We start from the raw sequence: 6,327 nt of genomic DNA, 5'->3' as shown, positions 1-6,327 counted from the left end.
CACAGGGCTACTTGTTAATTGAGCAGGAGGAATAACCCGGGGAACCCTCTAGTCGCCCACATCTTCCTCCTTCAAAGAACAAAATAATATAACGTTGACTGTTCGTTTGTTTTTGTAAACGCAATCCACAGACATTCACGACACAAGGAACCGTTTAGACAAATTCTTGGGACGGCCTTATGACGTTCTGATGACGTGTTTCGCACTGGGCATGCTCAAGTACGCCACTGAAAAGTACATGGAGGTAATGGTAACTTTTGCCGTCACAATAAAAGCCTCGCGGGCGCCCGCCAGCCTGTTGGTCGTAAGTGCTAAGAATTGACCAGGTTCGCAGGGACGTGATTGGGAAAGAGATTCTTAAGCAGCCGCCGTGTGTAGGTTACACCGGTGGCTCTAGTAGTCAATTTGTTGGCGGTATAGCGGGGCAAATTTACATTAGTTGAATATGGACCACTCAACTCAGACAGTTGACGGATGGCGCGGCGGTGTAACGAGGGCAAATACTATGTTCATGCGTTCCTTTTCGTACATGGCAGAATCTAGTGAGATTGGCGGTACGACCGGGGGAGGGGGGGGGCGGGGGAGAGTATAACAAGGTTTGACAGCATAAACACCCTCACAAATGTTCAAAGAAAGATACAAATAGATAGATAGATAGATAGATAGATAGATAGATAGATAGATAGATAGATAGATAGATAGATAGATAGAGATAGATAGAGTTTTCACGACATGTTGTCGAAAAAAAACCTATGCGCCTTTTCAGGAACTGTCGTGGAAAAAAAAATCTACGCACGTTTTCATGACCTGTCGAAGACATACCAGCTCTTGTCGCAGAGGTCTAGGCCTATTACAGTTAGCTAAAATACTTATTTCTTTTCGGTCTATCTAGTCTAGTTTAGATCTAGTTTCCAATTTTGGACCTGTTCTTCAGCCATTCCGATTAAGATGTCAAAACTATGGGATTTGCGATGGGTGCCGAGAGTGCTTCCAACTTTCCCTTGCGAAACCTGTAAAATGTAAATCGAAATTCTGTACTTCCCCCTATATCATCTATGCGGCAACATGTTTTTAAAATATCATTGAAATGAAGAGAGAGAGAGAGAGAGAGAGAGAGAGAGAGAGAGAGAGAGAGAGAGAGAGAGAGAGAGAGAGAGAGGCGTGGCCAGCAGAGGGCAGAGTTCAGTCTGTATACCCTCTGGCACGGCCCAGCTGTTTACTGATCGTCCTAGAGAAAAACAAGTGAAAACGCAATTAGATTTTGTTCCACAGGTGAAAATACCAGCTGCCTACTCAGAGAGAGAGAGAGAGAGAGAGAGAGAGAGAGAGAGAGAGAGAGAGAGAGAGAGAGAAACAGAGAGAGAGCGAGAGAAATAGAGAGAGACTCATAGAGAGAGAGAGAAACAGAGAGACAGCGAGAGAAATAAAGAGAGAGAGAATAGTTTCTCTGACAACCCCAAGGTTCTATTTATGCTTTCTGTGCAGGCCCTCTACTTGGCTGAGAGGACCATAAAACTATGCGAGAAAGGGGAATTGCAAGCCAGAGACAAAAAAGAATTGACTACTTTCTTCAAGATGATTCGCCGCAAGCTACCAAACCAAGTGACTGCCGTCCTGAAACATTTCACACAAATGCAATGGCCCTGAGCTGCCGTGGTCCGTAGGGAAAGCAATGCAAAATGTGAGACGCAACAAACTACGAGCACATTTATTCATACGTACAAACAAAAATAAACTAGTGAGCCTAGAGTATTATTGCACGCTTGTGCTAATCGTTCATACTCAGACATAACTTTGACATTTAAAGACATGATGTTATATCTCCCGGTCTGTGCTTTTTGTACATGAGAATCAAGCATTCTCTAGAGCTAGATATTTCATCGACTTTGACGAGACATTTTACAGGATCAAATGTTTTAGAGAGTAGATACAGCAGCACCTCAGAAACATATTATTTCAATAGGCAAGATTGTTTATTTCCAGGTCTATGTTTTGTACATGTACTGGTGATACATGAGAACCAAACTGAGTATCTCTACGGTTATTTCATCGACTTTGACAAGTCGTTTTTATTAGAACGACCAATATTTTAGTTTGTAGTTATGTACATGTATTATAAATTTCCCAGAAAAATTTAATTTCATAAACTTTATCACCTGTGTTCTCATGTACTAGAAAAGATAAGATACAAGTCCAGACCAATACGCTGAGACCCACTACTACATCATGTTCTGTCATTTATTTTTTTATACATTTACTTTATAGAGATTGAAAGAGTATGAAAGAGTAAGGTTTGGATGGCTAACATAAAGGAGCTGCAGTTCTGTCTCAAGTTATCAAGCTTCAATCTTGTCTTATCCTTAATGTGCACAATGCTCTGAAATTTTTGTTTATTCCAAAATCACATTGCGAAGCAGGTTAAATTCTTTTAAAAACAACAACATTGTGCTATGCGAGTGCTTAATAATAATTACAGGTTAACGTATGTAAAGAGTGTTTTATTTCAATGTCATTATGACCATTATTTTGAGGGCATCATTAAAGATATATATATCTACCCATTTCTACAGTCTTTGTTTTCTGTTTATATGCACTCTCACTAGTTTCTAGAACGTGACATTTATCTTTCATGTTTCGATCTCTGACTTTCTCTTGTATGTTAGGCATCATGGTGAAACTAAAGCAGGCGCTCGTCAAAATAATGACATCAAAGAAACCAGGATTTATCCACTGGTTTTGGCAATTTTCATTGATTAATTTCTTTTTTTTAGGGGGGCATGGGGGGTCAACACATTTTATGTCAATTTAAAAGTACATTTCTCTGTGGATTTTACTGAAAAACATTGATTAAAGGCACAAAAATTGGAAATTTTCGGTTTCCAAAGGTCATCAAACTATAGAAGTCTTCAAATTTTGTAGGTCATTCTCTTGTTACACGTAATTTTACCTCTGAAAACAGGTGGCCCTCACCTCCCTCATATGAAAATGTTTCGACCTCTATTAAAAACACGAGGCCACTTTTTTAAAATCAAAAGCAAGACAAATGAACAAGTTCTACAATGATATCAATAACCCCATATGTAAAAAAAATGACGAGCTCCTGATTCCACCGCATCCTGACACATATTATTATACCTTTTTCCCAGTCAGAGTGCAGCAAAGATGATGTCATTTTTTTAAAAGGGATGCAAAACAGAAGTTGTGAAGTAGTAAGCTATATTCTGCAAGACAAGACCCCTGGTTGATCAACTGGCCATGCACTCATAGAAGTTACAATATATTGTTACAATGTTACAAAGATACTTTGAACAATTACAATAAAGAAACAAATCAAACTACTATCTAAGATATAGAACATACTTTATTCTTCATAAAACATAGGCACTGGCATGTGCTCAGTCTTGAAAGAATGTACACCCGCCACAAAGATCAGTCAGATATCCCATCTACCCTAGAGAACAATAAAACAACAAAAGCAACAAAAACCTGCCTGTCAACATTTCTCACAATATTATCATGGAAGCAAACGCAAACAAGAAGGTATGCTCAAAAATACACTCAAAGTATTGCTCAGCGCAACACTAACACTGTGACATTCAACAGACATACGGCAGTAAAGGTAAAGGAATGGTAATTATTTCCAGCGATCTGTCAGTACATATCTTTTAGCATTTGATCCTTCATTTCCTGTAATGACAGTCATTATGTTCAATTGCACATCATATTCAGCATATTACATATTATTATCATTACTATTCGAATCAATTATATCACTCAATATAAAAAAAAAACTTCAATAAGTAGCTATGAGAAGAGGATTACAAATCATTTACAAAGCAAACTATCTGTCCCCATGGTTTTATGCCCCACATAATTTTGCAAAATTTGATCATTTTTTGCATAATTTCTGATTATTTTCCTTTATCATTCTTTGTTAAAATTAACAGAATCGAATAATTTCACATTTTTGGGCTCAGTTTGCATAATTTCAGAATTTTTCATGCATAAAACGATGGGGACAGAACTATGCACTGTGACACAAATAAGCTGTGAACCCAATTTTGCATTCAAATTGTTTTTGGAAGAACGTTGCAAATGGTCCTTGCGTTTTCGAATTCAGGATTGGACAGTTGTCTTCTAAAAATAAAAATTGAGCACTTCTAAAAATGTGGCTTCTACCAAAATGTAGCATGACAAAGGCGAAGTTCATATTATGTGGATATTTGAAAGTACACTGGAGTCCACTTGAATCAAAAGTAGTAGGATCACCGTATTTTCTTTGGTTTAGTCATATTTTCTGTTTAGAGAGGGTTACTCAAGTAGCGATGATTGTTGACACGACGAGTAGGGAATGCCATGCTTGCGGCAAACTTCACTTTTTGAGAGGTCTTTTTTCTCACCTACCTCTTTTGGTAACTGCAATGAGAGCTGCAGACTGTACACATTGTGCTTTCTCTTTGACATTGCTAGCTCGCTTAATCTGCCAAACAGTCGCACAGAACAGACGGAAGAGTAGATGAGCACACTTCTGTGCTGCAAACTGCACTGCACTCTGCGCCTGGAGAAGTGTAAAAACTCAATGCCAGTGACGTCTTGAAACACACCACATGTGGTCACATTCTCATGTGCATCAGGCCTTTGTGAGCTAGCTTTGCAGAGACAATAAACAGGCCATAACTGACCAAAAGGTGTGCAACAGACTCACAGTTTCGCTACCCTGACCCTTGCATCACTAGACCAATACACAATGTGTAGGCCCATTGAGGTGTGTCATAAATGTAGGCAAACAGTACACTGGTGATGCTTTTCGTAGACCCACAATCGACACATGTGTTTTCGTGTCTCTTTTTCCTGTTTTGCTATTTTGAAGCACAAGATTCTTGATGATGTGCTTCACAAGGGGGTTGCTAGTGATAATTTAGTCGCCATTCTTTTCAATTTTGAAATGTAAGCATTTCAACTAATTGATAGTTCTCTTACAAAGACAAGAAGAAAAAAAATCTGTGATTTTCTTTCCTTTTGGTTTACTGTTATTTTCAGATGAACTGACTTCAATTTGAGTGTACTCCATTATATAATTTATTGAGAATAGAAGTTATTGTACAAATCTTGCAATTGAATGACATCTGTACAGTTTATGGCAAACTTCGACGCAGTTGAAATGCAAGTTTATCTGAAGATTTATACAACTGATACCTTAGTACAGCAGATAAATTCAAATAAAAGACTATAATAACTTCCTCTTTCAAAACTACATATTGACCTGGAATTTAAAAAAGAAGGTGCTCAGTGACCTTCTTTGACACAGACATAAGTAGGGCCTACATGTACCAAAGCTAGCCAGAGAGACTAAAACTCCTGACCCACACACATATGTGTTCCCAATGTCAATCAGTCACTACCTCAGAATTACAAAGTTCTACCAGCTGAGCACCTCATTTTGAGAAAATTTGACGTGAAAAATGTTGATTGTCACAACATGTCAATGTCTTTCAAATGCATTTCTTCGACCAGCTTGATAACGACTACGAATAATCTTACAATTGTGATAGAGCAGACACAACATGTCAATGTCTTTCGAATGCATTTCTTTGACCAGCTTGATAACAACTACGAATAATCTTACGATTGTGATAGAGCAGACAGAACATGTCAATGTCTTTCGAATGCATTTCTTTGACCAGCTTGATAACGACTACGAATAATCTTACGATTGTGATAGAGCAGACAGAACATTTGGTTTCTCACCCTATGGTCTAAGTTTAGTTTTGTTAAGAGTTTTTCGGCACTTGCAACACAATAAGGTCATATAAGTGCCGAAGATTAGTGGTGTTACAAGAGAGTAACAACAAATGTAAAAAAGAAGAAGGAAAGATAAGGACGAGAGATGTTTAAGAGGAAAGAAGGAGCAAACCACAGCAGAGCACCCGCCAATCACCCACTATGGTCTAAGAAACTCAAATCGGGCCAAAAATGCCAGATAGAACTTTGTAATTTTAAGGCAGCGGCGAAATACCCAAAATGTTCATTTGAATAATAAGTATTTTCAAATTTTCCCAACAAACAATGAATCCTGATTAATTAAACTGAAGAAAACCATATAGAGACATCGAACACCACCCCCATCCCCATATCTCCTTTTCACCCTAACCAACAATAAAATAATTTGTCTTGACTCCATAACGACCTGTAGGTAGTCAGCACCTACTCATCTGAACTCCTCTCATTCTCCAGCCTTATATGTGAGGCAGCGTGGTGGAATCAGGCTCTCGTCAATTTTTGGGCATGTAGAGTTATTGGTATCATCTTAAAGCTTGTTCACTTGTC

The 6,327-nt window shown here is 38.3% G+C and overlaps 1 long non-coding RNA gene across 1 annotated transcript; it reads left to right on the top strand.

Annotated features, from left to right (window-relative positions):
- Window positions 1-133: 133 nt before the first annotated feature.
- Window positions 134-2,427, top strand: LOC118479145. Its single transcript, XR_004859504.1, has 2 exons — window positions 134-244; window positions 1,486-2,427. It is a non-coding gene; the product is annotated as an uncharacterized LOC118479145 (long non-coding RNA).
- The last annotated feature ends 3,900 nt before the right edge of the window (window positions 2,428-6,327 follow it).

The sequence above is a fragment of the Aplysia californica genome, unplaced genomic scaffold (genome assembly GCF_000002075.1).
Source record: "Aplysia californica isolate F4 #8 unplaced genomic scaffold, AplCal3.0 scaffold00029, whole genome shotgun sequence".
Classification (NCBI taxonomy): domain Eukaryota; kingdom Metazoa; phylum Mollusca; class Gastropoda; order Aplysiida; family Aplysiidae; genus Aplysia; species Aplysia californica.
The sequence above is the reverse complement of the archived record's forward strand: the minus strand, read 5'-3'. Positions and strand labels throughout refer to the sequence as shown.